This window comes from Phyllostomus discolor, chromosome 7, assembly GCF_004126475.2.
Source record: "Phyllostomus discolor isolate MPI-MPIP mPhyDis1 chromosome 7, mPhyDis1.pri.v3, whole genome shotgun sequence".
Taxonomy (NCBI): domain Eukaryota; kingdom Metazoa; phylum Chordata; class Mammalia; order Chiroptera; family Phyllostomidae; genus Phyllostomus; species Phyllostomus discolor.
This window is the reverse complement of record NC_040909.2, coordinates 32150416-32165362: the sequence shown is the minus strand read 5'-3', so window position 1 is coordinate 32165362 and position 14947 is coordinate 32150416. Positions and strand designations below refer to the sequence as shown.

Below are 14947 nucleotides of genomic sequence, written 5' to 3'. Positions count from 1 at the left end.
TTGGGTTATGCTGAGGCACCAGTATCTGGGGACCAAGGGACTAGAATCATTTGGAGGATGGACAAGTGCTGGGGACAGGGCTTTGGGTGCACCAAAGGAAATGGAGTACGTGGGGACCAGAAAAGGGACCACTATGGTCCTTGTCACTTAGTAATGAGTTAGAAGTCAAGTGATTCCAGGTGTGGGGAGAAAAGTACTCTGGGGGCAGAAAATTGCTAGGAAGCAAAATCTCAAGGGATTGAGAAGACACTCTGGAGAATGACAGTTTTGCACCTTAATTTATGCATTAGAAATCAAGGGAAGAGACACAAAGATGGTGACATGAAATTCACTGGTGGTAGATAAGGGAGGTGGGAGAAAGCAAAGCAGAGAATCGCTGAAGTTGGATCAAAAGTAAAACAGAGAGATAAATACTTCTTTTACATTGGTGGGTGGAGGATAGTTAACAAGGAATATTTACAGCACATAGAGATGGTTTGTGGGGAACAGGATAGCCATGAGGGGTCCCTTGGTCTCCTGTTATGGTGGGAGGTTGTGTCCCAAGGAGTCTGGAAAAAAAGGGAATTACTCTGTCATTCCATAGGTATGTTATTGAGCATGCAAAAGAGATAGGCAGGCTCACTTAAAGTAAAGATCGACACTTGTAAATTAGTCTAGGACATGACTTACCTTCCATGACTTGATTTTAGTTAGGAAGTTTTAATTTCAGACCATCCTATGTAGTCACTTTGGGTATCTGAGTTTGTGAGGCCAGTCATACAGGCCTCCCTGAGCTTGTCAGGTTTCGCATGTGGTCCCTTGTTTGTCTGTGTATCTTCAAAAATAGATATAGTAGGTGCATTTACACGAGAGAGATTGGCAAAAGCTTTGAATCAGGGCTCTTTCTCCAAGAGAGCCTATTGTTAAGCATTAGATGCTGTCCTTGGAACTACCCTGTATTGATTTAAGCCTTGGAATGAAGATTACATGTGAAGTTCTCAATTTACAAACTTCCCAAGCATAGATGAGTTTGCCTGTAGATTCTCCATTTATGTATCATTGAGAATTTGATCCCTGTGTGAATAGGGGAAGAAATTGAATAAGTACTGGGTTGACCAGAAAGTTAATTTGTTTTTAGAGCCATTTCTATAAAATGGCTCTAGTAGCATTTACTGTCTTTTACTTCATTCAAAACAATTTTGTTAGATTGTATTATGACAGCTGTCATATCAGCATGCATTAAAAAATAAAAATTGGTGAATTTTTGTGTAGCCATTTTAATGTTGAAGATGGAAGAAAATATGTAAAATTTTTGGCATATTATGCTTTATTATTTCAAGAAAGGTAAAAATGCAACTGAAATGCAAAGAAGATTTTTCTGGTGTATGAAGAAGGTGCTGTGATGAATAGAACATGTCAAAAGTGGTTTGCAAAATTTCATGCTGGAGATTTCTCATTGGACGACGCTCCATGGTTCTGTAGACCAATTGAAGTTGACAGCAATCAAATGAGACATTAACTGAGAACAATCAATGTTATAACATGTGGGAGATAGCCAACATACTCAAAATATCCAAATCAATGAAGTTCTTGGTGAAAATGAAATATATGCCTTTCATTTTATGAAAAAAAAACCTAAATGGACTTTTTGGCTAACCCAATAATTTTAGGAGCACACAGCATGGAGGTGGGAGGTACTGGAATTGAGGGCAAGCCTGGATGTGATTCTACCACAAGGGAGTTACCTTTAGGGTCTCAGGGACTGGGGACAAGGGATTGCAAGGTACCAGAGGGCTAAAGACAAAGCTACCTATTCTTAAATTTCTTCTAGGGCTAGTCCTGCTTTTAGAGAATAGAGAGAATTCTTCACCCTTCTTCCCCTTCCTGAGATGGTGACCTTTGCCCATGCCACAGATTAGATTAGCATTATTGGAACTCATGCCTAGAAATTCTGGGAAAATACTTCAAATCTGTATTCAGAGAACATAGCATTGACAACAGTCTTTAGCTCTCTTCATTTCAACAAGATATTTTTGAAATTCCATGTAGAAAAAATAGGTTTACTGAACAACTCACATGACAATTTCAGAAATATTTTAATGTCTGATTCCTCCTCTGTGGGTAGAAGCTTTTAATCTCCTGTACTTCAAGCATCCCTGTCAAATGGCTAACGATGTGAAGAGAAGTACCTAAATGCGCTAGGGTCACTTGGCATTTAAATAAACACTTTCATAGACAGTAAATCATTCCTGCATGGCCAGTGCCCAAACCATGTGGATTCTCACAGCACTTTATGAAAGAGAACATGGCTATGGTTGTAGATGGGTCCACAGAGGTTTTCCTGCTGCTGTTGGTAACATTTGCCTCATGTTCTGGTTTTCTGCTGGCATAAAAAACTACTGTAAAATCAGTGGCTCAAAAACATAACTATTTTTATTATATAAAAATATATATCTTATTTGGTGAGTCTGATATTCAGGCAGTGCTTGGTTGAGTTAGTCTTCTGCTCCCTGCTTCATGAACAGAAATTACACATTGGTTCTCAACTGGTGAATGGTTATTCTGGAGAGTCTAAGATTGCTATGTGTCTGACATCTTGGTGGAATGGATGTGATATTGTGATTTATAAGAAGAGATACATGTTTGTTTTTTGTACCTGTTTCTGGCACAGAACTCCACAAACATTTGGAATTTCCTGAGATGAGAGCAATAACGGTGTCTTTGTTATGTTAATAAGGTGACTTTTGGAAAACCCCCAGGTTCAGGGCTGGTTGCCAGGAATCCCAACCATGTGATGAGAGGACTGGACCATTCAGTCCCACCCACTCCCCTCTCTTCCCTGTCAGGGGAAGGGAGCTGGAAGTTGAATCTAATGGTCAAGGGCCAATAATTTAATCAACCTTGACTACATAATACAGTCTCCATAAAAACACAAAAGGCAGGGGTTAGGAGAGCTTTTGGGTTGGTGAATATGTGTTGATTCAGGAAGAGGGGCACATTCAGAGTCAGGGAAGCTCCTTGGCCCTTCCCCAAACCTTACCCTATGTACCTGTTTCATCTCGCTATTCCTGAGTTACATCCTTTTATAATAAACCAGTAATCTAGAAACTAAAATCTTTCACTGAGTTTTGTGAACCCCTCTAGCAAATTAATTGAACCCAAGGCAGGGGGTCCCTGGAACCTCCCATGTATAGCCTGTCTGTCAGAAGCCTTAGTGACAACCTGGACTTGTGATTGGCATGTGAAGTTGGGATGTCAACTTTAAGGACAGGACAGATTCAGTGGAGGACAATTAGACTCTACCTGTTGATGGGGGAGTGGGCAGGGTCCCACTGTGGAAGAGCATGTGGTATGGGAGTTACTGTTGTGGCCATCTTTGGGAAAAATAATCTGCCACACTGAATACCCTAAAACTGGGCATCTTTGCCTGTTGGCTGCCATATTATACCACACAGTAGCCAAAAGTCTTGATTGATAGCAATTTCTGTTAAAGCGACTAAACAATACTGAGCTTGTTCAGGGCCTGGATTAATTTCAATCTGGTCTTCATCCTCACCAGTACCCTTCATCATGAAATCCAAGTCCTGGTTATGCTGTACCCCAATATGTTGTCAATCATCTTGAGAGCTGTCATAAACATCTTAAAATATTAACATTAATTAAGTGAAAAATATTTACCATTTATGCCTTTGAGGATTTCAACATTGTTACAGCTGTAACCAGACGAGTTACGACAGGGTATCAGTCTTAACTCTTACCAAAAAAAAAAAAGCTGAGAATCACAGATGTGTACCCTAAATACCAGAAATGGATAGAATCTGGTGGAAAATTTCTTTCAGGGCTTGTGGTGAGCATGTGGACAAGTTTCTCTAAATTGAACTAGTTATATTTTTTAACTGATTTTATTTTATTTGATAGGATTTTTTTTGGCTAAGTGACTTCAGTGGCAACTTCTGTTGTTATTCTGTTGTTTCTCACGAGCAGAGATCAGGCTGTTCATGTGTGTGTTGATGAGAGTGAACACCACCACCACTGGTCGACACCGCTTCTGTGTGCCCTGATCCTGGGGGTGGTTAATAAATCGTCCTTGATGATTTGATGGTATAACACTTAGATCTGAAATTACAGGTGTACTGGACTGTCAGGAAAAGCTCCTTTTGTTGTACATTGCTTAGATTGATCAGAAAACATGTGTTACTCTTTTTTTTTGAAACCTTTGTGGTGTGTTTAAATAATTTCTTGAGCAAACATTTTAGGAATCAACTGAGTCATTTTTATTGTCTTGACTAAGCTTTTTATCTTTAAAAATTGAAATTAAGGTATTTGATATCACAAAGAAGGACAATTGAACATTTAAATATCTGCATTTAGATGATCATCTCTCTCTCTCTCTCTCTCTCTGGTAAGTATAAATCCATTTTAAGTTTCCTTCTAAAGTCTGCCAAATATAGTACTTCTCCAAAAAACACTTGCAGATTTTTGCAATTAAATGGCTCTTTGTGGCTTGGAGTATAAGTTTGATAGAATTCTGACATTTCTTTGTTCTTACTTCCCTCACATCTACCCACCCTTTACAATTGCCACTCCTCCAGAGCTGGGGTGGATTTATTTACATAGGAACCATCCTCAGGCTGTTCCGTGGGTGTCAGTCATCTAACTGGTCCTTTCACAGTTGGAAGATGGGCTAGTGGAATGTTTTTCAGTCCAGTCCAGTTGTGAAACTTTAGTTAACACTTGTCCACTGATAGCACACCTTAGGAAAGGAGACATTCAAGTCAAAAGGGAGGGGGCATAGGGTGGTCATACTCAAGGAGCTTCTTTGTTCCCAGCTCTATTGAGCTATAATTGATATGTAATATTGTGTAACTGTAAGGTGTACAATTTGATGCTTTGATCCACGTATATGCTGTAAAATGATATACACAACCAACCACAGCCTTATTAACCACAATAAGGTTGGTTAATTCATCCACCACCTCACATAATTACCTTTTCTCCCCACTTTGTGAGAACTGATGAAATGACCCCAAACCTAGTGCATCAATGGGAAAACCTATTTCAGTTTGCCCTGTCAGAAAAAAAAACAGAACAAAATTGTGGTTTTCTTAAACAACACAGACACGAATTGGTATGGAGTTTGTCTTGTAACTCGTGGATCCTATGAATCTTTTAGCTGAGAGGATTTCCTCCTTTTCTTGGCGGAGTGAAGAAGTGGGGGGAGATGCAAAGCTTAGCTCCATACTTGTTGGTCCATCTCAGTATGGTGTGTAGGCCTTGTTGCCGGTGTTGGATCCTCACCACATCCTCTATCCTAAATGCTCCTCTCCTCTGATTTTATTATTCATTTATTTTTTCCACTGTGGGGTATGTATGTGTAAGTACTCTCAGAATGTTTTGAATGAGTCAAGTTATAAATAAATAAATCACATTCCCTGGCTGGCATAGCTCAGTGGATTGAGCTCAGGCTGCGAACCAAAGTGTTGCAAGTTCGATTCCCAGTCAGGGTACATGCCTGGGTTGCAGGCCATGACCCCCAGCAACCATACATTGATGTTTCTCTCTCTCTCCCTATCTCCCTCCCTTCCCTCTCTAAAAATAAATAAATAAAATCTTAAAAAATAAAAAATAAAAATAAATAAATCACAATCTATGTGAATGTTTATATTTTTAATACTTTCAAACAGGAGAGAAAATGCAAGGGGTGAATTAGAGGGTGTAAGAAGAATAGGGTAAGCTATAGCAGAGAGGGTAATTCCCGGTAGGTTCAAAGCATAGAATGATGGAATTTCAGGGCAGGTGAGGACCAGAAGCCAGGTGATCTTCATGGTGGGTACCCTGGGGAAGGGAGATATACCTCTCTCTGCTTGGTGTTCATTAAGACTTGGTGGAAATAAGGGGCTTTCCTTTATTTAAAAAAAAAAAATAGGTAATAAGTGACCACTGCATGCATATAAGAAAATACAGATAAAAAGAAAAATAAAATCTCTAATCTCACTACCTACTGTTATTGCTTTGGGTAGAATCTTGTACACTTTTTTCTTTTGTTCTACTAATTATTTGTTTCTTGGATACTATAGAGTACCTTCTGCTTTTGTTTCACTTGTATTTTCCCAGAATGTTTGTCCATCCCTTTATTTCATATTATTTTATTATGTTTATGTTTATAGCAATATTTTCCCCAAGAAATAAAAAATCTAAACAGTATAGGACATGCAATAGAAGGAAAAATGCTCTCTTCCCTATCTCTGAACCTACCATCACATTTCAAAGAAAAGCACTTTTGAGTTTTTTGTTGTTAGTTCTTATGCCTTAATTGTAGATAATATACTTTTTCTGTTTCTTGATTTGTCAATGCTAAGTAACTTACAACTTTAAACATATCTGTTGCTTCCCTATTTAAAAAAATGCTTCCTACCTTTTCTTCTGCCTCATTTTTCCTATTTTCTTGTTTGTTGTTTATTTAGTTCTTCTCTCCACTACTTTTAAAACTCTAAATAGCATATCTGTATGATTTCTTTTTTTTTTTAAGATTTTATTTACTTATTTTTAGAAGGGGAAGGGAGGGAGATAGAGAGAGAGAGAGAGAGAGAGAGAGAGAGACAGAGAGAGACAGAGAGAGAGAGAGAGAGAGAGACATCAATGTGCGGTTGCTGGGGGTTATGGCCTGCAACCCAGGCATGTACCCTGGCTGGGAATCGAACCTGGGACACTTTGGTTCCCAGCCCGAGATCAATCCACTGAGCTATGCCAGCCAGGGCTACATATCTGTATGATTTCTTAATTCATCTATGTAGACAGTATCTTGACTCTTGATGATATAAAAATTACTACCTCTCCTTTTCCTCTATTTCTTCTTCCCATCAGTTCTCAACTTCTGTTGTTATACCATTATTTTTACATTGTTAAGGTTTATGACAGAAGCGTAATTAAACTTCCCTCCCACATTTTGTTGATATCGATTCCTATATTTGAAGATCCATAAATGCTATTTATGGTATTGGCTGATATGTTTATCATTTACTTAGGAGTCATTTAGTGGGATTATATCCATATAAAAAGACAAATAATTGTCTCAAATCTGTATTTCTCAAAGGAGAATGTTGCAAATGCCAAGAGCAAAGAGATGCTTATTATTATGTCTCATAATTTTCTTTATATTTAGCTTAGTCATTTAATATATAACGACTTTGTTCTTTTTTCTAGAATTTCTAATTGGTGTTTTCTTTCCTTAGTGATAGAAATATTTGCCTTTAAAACAAAAGCAAAAGCACATCTTAAATACATTTTTGAGGTGGTAAATTTTAAACAGGTGCTCCCTAGGACTGCTGCACTTTTGTTTTCCTTTCACTGAATTCTGGGAGTTTTTAATTTTTTCTTTTCTTAAAAAAATTAACATATGGTAAAATGACTTCCTTTTCTTTTTTGGTGTAAAAAATTAACATACAGTAAATGGGCTTCCCTTTCTTTTTGCTGTGTTTTAAGACATGTATGGATTCATGTAACCACCACCAGAATCAGGATATAAAACAGCTTTGTAAGCCTCAAACTTCCTTGTACTGCCACCTTTGTAGTGACCCTCCTCCTTCCCCCTCTACCCTGGGAATTACTGATCTCTTTTACATAGCATCTGTATTCACAATCACTGACAGTGACTACTGTGTCATATGATGTTTTAGTTTAATTTTATAAGAAACTGTCACTGTGTTCTCTAAAGTGCTATACTATTGCATTCTCCCCAGCAGTGTATGAGAGTTGCTTCACATACTTACCAGCATTTGGTATTGTTGATTTATTATTATTATTCCTTTTCGCCATTCTCATCATGACTTAAGTAGTATCTCCCTAATGACTAGTGATGTCCAGCACCTTTTGCTGTGCTGTTTGACAACCATATGTCCACTTGATGAAGTGTCAGTTAAAGTTTTTTATCTATGTTTTTACTCAGTTGTTTTTGAGAGTTCTTTATGTAATGTGGATTTGTAAATATCTTTCCCAGTCTATATTTTGTCTTTTTATTTTCTTAATAGCATCTTTCATACAGCAAAGATTTTAAAATTTTTATGAAGTCTAATTTATCTTTTTATTAATGGTTTGAATTTTTGGTATCATATCTAAAAACTTTTTGGCTAAATCTAATCCACGGACATGATATGATTCTCCATTTATTTACATCATGTTTGATTTCTTCCATTTGTCTTTCATTGTTTTCAGCATACAGTTTATGTACATGTTTTGTTAAACTTAAGTTGATTGAACCATAAAATTAATTCATTTAAATGGATATTAGTGCATTCACAAAGCTGTGCAACTATCCCCACAATCTCATGTTATAATATTTTCATCATCCCCAAAAGAAATACTGTCACATTAGAGTCACTCCATATGTTTCCTTTTCCCTTAGTCACAGAAAACCATTAATTACTTTTTGCCTATTCTGGAATTTTTATGTAAATGAAATCATATGATATGTGGTCTGTCTGGCTTTTCCACGTAGCATAATGTTTTCAAGATTCATCTATATTATTACATGTATCAACATTTCATTTCTTTTTATTACCAAGTAATGTTCCCTTCTACCACTATATCACATTTTGTTTATCCATTTATATTTTGGTAGACACATGGGTTGTTTCATCTTATAGCTATAATTAACTATGTTATTAAAATCAGTATATAAGTTTTTTGTGTTTATGTTTTCTTTTCTCATGGGCATATGTCTAGGAGTGAAACTGCTGGGTCATATGGTAAGTCTCTGTTTAGGGATTTGAGAAACCACCCAACTGGTTTCCAAAGTGCTGCACCCTTTTGCATTTACCCCAGCAGTGTATGAGGGTTTCCATTTGTCCACATCCTTGACAACACTTGTTGTTATCTGAATTTTGATTCTAGACATCCTAGTGGGTGTGAAGTAGTATCTTATTTTGGTTTTGACTTCCATTTAATGGTGTTGAACATCTTTTTATGTACTTATTGATCATGTGTTTTTTCCTTTATTAATCTGATACGTTACATTGGTTGTTTTTCATATATTGAATTGACCTTGTAGTCCTGGGACAATTTCCACTTGGTCGTGGTATATAATCCTTTGTATATATTGTTCAATTTAGTTTGTTTTTATTTACTGATAATTTTTGCATCTATATTTATAAGGGACATTGGTCTGTGAATTTCTTGTGATATCTTTGTCTACTTTTACTATTATTATAGTGTCGGTCTCAGAATGAGTTAGGAAGTGTGCTCTACTTTTCTACTGTTTTGATGAATTTATGAAAAGTTGATGCTAATTATTCTTTAAATGTCTGGTTAAACTCACCATTATTTTCCATCTGGGACTGGGCTTACTTTGTTGCTAGCTTTTAAATTACTCATTTAACTTCTTTACTTCTTATTGGTCTATTTAGATTTCCTGTTTCTTCTTCCATCTGTTTTGGCCTTCCTAGATATTTTTTTCATTTAATTTAAGTTATCTAATTTGTTGGCATACTATTTTTCATAGTATTCCCTCATAATCCATTATATTGCTATAATGCTGGTAGTCATTTCTCTTCTTTCATTCTTGATTTTAGTAATTGAGCCTTTTCTCTTTTTTCTTGGTTAGTCTAGTTAAACGTTTTGTCAATATTGTTGATTGTTGCAAGTAGTCAACTTTTGGTTTCATTGTTTTTCCTTATTGTTTTCTATTCTCTACTTAATTCCTGTTATAATTTTAATTATTTTATCCTTCTGTTGGCTTTGGGTGTAGTTTACTCCTATTCTTCTAGTTTCTGAAGGTGGTGGTAAGTTAGGTATTGATTTGATATCTTCCTTTTTATAATAGTCATTTACAGCTATAAATATCCTTCTGTGTACTGCTAAATTTATATCTCCTAAGTTTTGGCTTATTGTATTTTTGTTTTCACTTATATCAAGGTATTTTCTAATTTCCCTTGCAACTTCTTTTTTGATGCATTGGTTATTTAGGAGCATGTTGTTCAATTTCCACATATATGTAAATTTCACAAGTTTCCTTTTGTAATCATTTTATAATTTTATTGTATTATGGTTGGGGGAACATACTTTGTACAATAGCCAAGTCCTGGAATCAGACTAAGTGCCCATCAGCAAATGAGCAGATTAAAAAAAAAGAAACCTGTGGTACATTTACACAATGGAATACTAGACAGCAGAAAGAAAGAAGGAAATCCTACCCTTTGCAACAGCAGGGATGGAACTGGCGAGTATTATGTTAAGTGAAGTAAGCTGGGTGGTGAAATACAAGTGTTGTATGATTTCACTTATAAGTGGAACATAATCAATAAAACAAACAAAGGAGCAAAAAATAACTAGAGACATGGAAATAAAGAATGAACTGACAAGGACCAGAAAGGAGGAGAGAGGAGGATAATGAGGGAAAGAAGGGGAAAAGTCAAATCAAGGAACATATACAAAGGACCCATGGACAAGGACAATGGGGTGAGAAATGTGTTTGGAAGCGGGTCTTGGATGGGGCAGGGGAGAGCAATGGGGGCTGGGGAATGGGGACAACTATGACTGAACAACAATAAGAAAAGAAAAAATATAAGACTATACTTCCAGGGATCATTTCTATAGCTTGATACTAGAGAAGTTTCTCTGAACATGTAGAGCACCTGAAACCATGAGGAGGAGGCACAGTGTTCTCTCCTGAGCATGAAGCTAGCTTTTGGTGTTGTTTTTGCAACCACCAGTAGCCATTGATGATCGTTCTTCTTTTTCTCTGGGAGAGTAAGAGGGAAAGAATGCAGTCTGAGTGGAAAAAAAATAAAAAAAATAAATGTATTGAGGCTTGTTTTATGGCTTCATATGGTCTAATCTGGAGGGTGTTCCATGTGAATTTAAGAATGTCTACTCTACTGTTAGCGGATGTTCTATAGATGTCTATTAGGTCTAGTTGATTTACAGTATTGTTCAAATCTTCTGTCTCCTTATTGATCTTTTGCCTACATGTTCTACCCATTAAAGAAAGTGTGGCATTGAAGTCTAGGACTATTATTATTGAATTGTCTATTTGTCTGTTCCATTCTGTCAGTTTTGCTGTATGTATTTTGGGGCTGTTGATATATGGTATTTTGTTATTTTTGGATAGCATTTTCTTTTTCTCACTTATTTTTTATTATTTGCTACAATATATTTTTAATCATTAATTATGTCATTAATTTTTTATGTCCTCCCTTTGCATTATCTGATCTTCTTGAATATCTAAACTTGCTCATTGTTCATCATGTCTGCTGATCTTATGAAGTTAAATAGTTTTCTTATACCTTTTATAATTTCTCATTGTGAGCTCATGTTTATAAGGCTTAATTTGTAGGAAACTTATGCAGCTTGGATTGAAGGAATATGTGTCCAAGTTGATTTTTCAGTTGCATCTGTCAGAAACTCTAAGGCTATCATCAGCTTGAGGCTACTGTTTTATGCATATTTGCGATGTGAAGGGGCCCTGGAGAAAGCTTTATTTTGTCTCTACAATTGTGTAAGCATAGGCCCATGAGACAATTTTCTCACTGAAAGGCCAGACTAGGACAAGTTAACTTTTTTTCCTTCTGCTGTTGGGTTGACATTTTCTTGTCTACAGAATGTGGAGCCTTTCTAGAACACTGGCTTTTACATAGAACTCTCAGTTTTATTTTTCACCATTAGCGGGATCATGATCTTATTTCATTTCCCTATCAGATCATTAAAATAAAAATCCCTTAGTTACTGAGACCAGAAAACACCCCTAGGGCTGCTACAGAATCACTCAGGTCCTTCTCTGTTCAGCTTTTAGTTTTCTTTTAGTTTTCGACATCTGGAAATTTCCTTTCTCAGGACCATGACTATGCATATAATTGAATATTTATAATATTTTAAGCAGCATTTATGAAAAGTTTTCAGTTCAGACTATTGCCAGAAATCAAAGTCAAGTCACTTTAAAAATTTTTTTTGAAATAAATGCTTTAATAAAAATGCATTAAAATGCTTTAATGCTTTCAATTTCAATTTAAAACGAGAAATAGAAAATAACAATCACTGCACTAACAATTGCCACAGGCAATATCTATTGATGAATATCTACTGATGAAAATGTACCTAGAGCTACAGACAACTACTAATACATCCTTTGTTGACAAGGAATAGACATTTCACATTCTGTTCACTCACTTCCCCCTCTAAGAAGTACTACTCACTGCCAAGTCCAGGCCTCCAGTGAAGTAGCCCTGCCTTCACCTCTTCTTTCCTTGAGAGAAAAGCAGAGTATTTATCCTCTCTCATCACCAACAAGAAATTGAGTGTATCTTTCACCACCTGGCTTATTTCACTTAGCATAATGCTCTCCTGTTCCATCCACGCTGTCATGAGGGGTAGGAGTTCTTTCTTTCTGTTGTATAGTATTCCATTGTGTAAATATACCATAGCTTATTTATATACACATTTACTGATGGGCATTTAGGTTGCTTTCGGCACTTGGCTATTGTAAATTGTGCTGCTATAAATATTGGGGTACATAGGTGCTTTTGAATTGGTGTTTCAGGATTCTTAAGTTATACAAATACCATATGATCTCCTCTTTAAGTGGAACCTAATCAATGAAACAAACAAGCAAGAAAAATATAACTAGAGACATTTAAATAAAGAACAAATTAACAGTAACCAGAGGGGAGAAGGGAGAGGGATAATGAGGGAAGATAGGAGAAGAGTCATCAAGGAACCTGCATAAAGGACATATGGACAAAGGCAAAAGAGGTAGGTTCAAGGGAGGGAGGCAGGGGTGGGGGGAGTGGGGGACCATAATGGGGTGAAAATATAGACAACTGTACTTGAACAACAATAAAAAAATTGAGTATGATTATGGGTTCCAATACTATCAGAGCAATATCAATCATGTCTAGCTCCTGTCAAAACCCAAAATTCCTCCCACCTGTGAGCAAGATATCACTGATGGCAATGGCAGACTTTGATTTCTTGGTGGGCATGGATGTGGATCTCAGGGTCCAGATTGTACAGGTCCCATGATTTATAGTCCAGGGCTATTTACCTGGAAGCAGGATATAGCCATTTGTAAAAAGGTTTACTACTGATATATGTCTGTAAAAAAATAAAAAATAAAAACCCACCTGAAGAACAATCTATTTAAATAGCCATTGACTTTGGAGGATTCCAGATGTAATCTTCCTTTTCAGGATTCCAAAGTGCTTCTTGAAGGAATGCCCATTGTAGACAAAGGCCACCAAACACAGAGCCTGACAACTAATCCGTGATACTTTTGAAGGTCATCATATCTGATCAGAGCCATAGTTTCCTAGGCAATAGGTAAAGCCAAGGTGCATTTAAAGGCTTTGTCTCATTGCATTCTACATAGCTGAGATGGTTTTCTCAATAAGGTCAATGCATACTACAACTCCTTCCAGGATCTTCCATCTGGTTCATTGGTGAGTACGATGTTAACTGCAGAACTGGTAGATACCATCTTCAGGTTAAAATGTTCCTTCTATTTCTTGATTCTAAAACCTTCCTCTTTTTGTGGCCATTAAAGTCTGTTGAATTTTATCAAATGCTTTATCTTTGTGTTGAGATGGCCATATGGCCTTTCCCTCTTTTATTTATCAAACATGCCCTCCTGGAGTAAATGATCATAAAGTCATTATCTTTTCTGTGCATTGCTAAAGCAGTCCTATTAACATTTTGTCTAGATTTTTTTTGCATCTAAGTTTATGTGTTATGATGGCTAAAAATTTTCTTTCCTAGATGGTCATTGACCGGGTTAGATATTAAGCTTATACTAGCCACACAAAGTAAGTTAAAAAAACTTTTTTCCCTAAAAATATATATACTTTTTATTAATTTTGCTAGATGTTTGTCAATTTTATAGTCCTTTCAAAGAACTAGTTTTTGAGTTAATTAAAATTATTGCATTTTTCTTTTCTATTTTATGAATTTATGTTCACTTGTTTATAATTCCCTTTCCAGAGCTTTTTGTTTGTATTTTACCCCCACCATTTCATATATCTCAAATTGGAAGCTTAGCTCACTTATTTTCATTTTATCTTTTTTGCTAATAGCAGTATTTAAGACCTTGTACTGTCAGTACTGCATTGGCAGCATCCCTAAATTTTTGTTGTATAAAATTTTTGGTATTGATCCAACAGTTACTGAGAGAGTTATTTTTCAATGTCACATGAATTTTAGTGTTTTCATTAATTTCTCCCATGATTTTGTCCCTTTTTGCATTGTGTATTTTGAAGTTCTATTATTATGTACTTAAATACTTTTATCTCCTTTATGAAGTAAACTTTTATTAATAAATAATGGCTACCCAGGTGGCTCCATCATTGAATAGTACCAAGCATTTAAAGAATTACTAACAATTCTTTAGAAGCTCTTTCAAGAAATAGAAAAGGAGGGAATACTTCCCCACAAATTTATGAGACCAGTATAATACTATATCCAAATAAGACAAAGATATCACAAGAGAGTAAAATAAAACCAATAAAACAATTTCATTCCCAACATCAAAAAATAAATTTAACAAAAGTATAAACTTGTACCTTACAAACTAAGACAAACAAATAAAAACATGTTAAAAAGATTTTTTAAAAAGATATAAATATATAGGAAAACATTCCATGTATAGATCAGAAGACTTCACAATTTTAAAATGGTAGTACTCCCAATCTGCTCTACAGAACCAACACGATCCCTATCAGAATCTCAGCTGATATCTTTGCAAAAATTGACAAACTGATTCTAAAATTTATGGAATTGAAGGGGACCCAGACTATTCAAGACAATCTTGAAAAAGAAAAGCAGAGTAGGAGAACTCTCCCTTCTTGATTTCAAATCATGCAATAAAGCAATGATAATCAAGCAGTGTGAGACTGTCACAGACACAGGTCAATGGCACAGAGTGAGAGTCCAGACATAAGCCCATACATGTGTGGAATACTGATTTTTGTCAAAGATGTCAACACCA

At 36.0% G+C, this 14947-nt stretch overlaps 1 non-coding gene across 1 annotated transcript; it reads left to right on the top strand.

Moving 5' to 3' along the window:
• Positions 1 to 10538: 10538 nt before the first annotated feature.
• Positions 10539 to 10752, top strand: LOC114502234. Its single transcript, XR_003685069.1, has one exon. It is a non-coding gene; the product is annotated as a small nucleolar RNA U3 (small nucleolar RNA).
• Positions 10753 to 14947: the final 4195 nt, after the last annotated feature.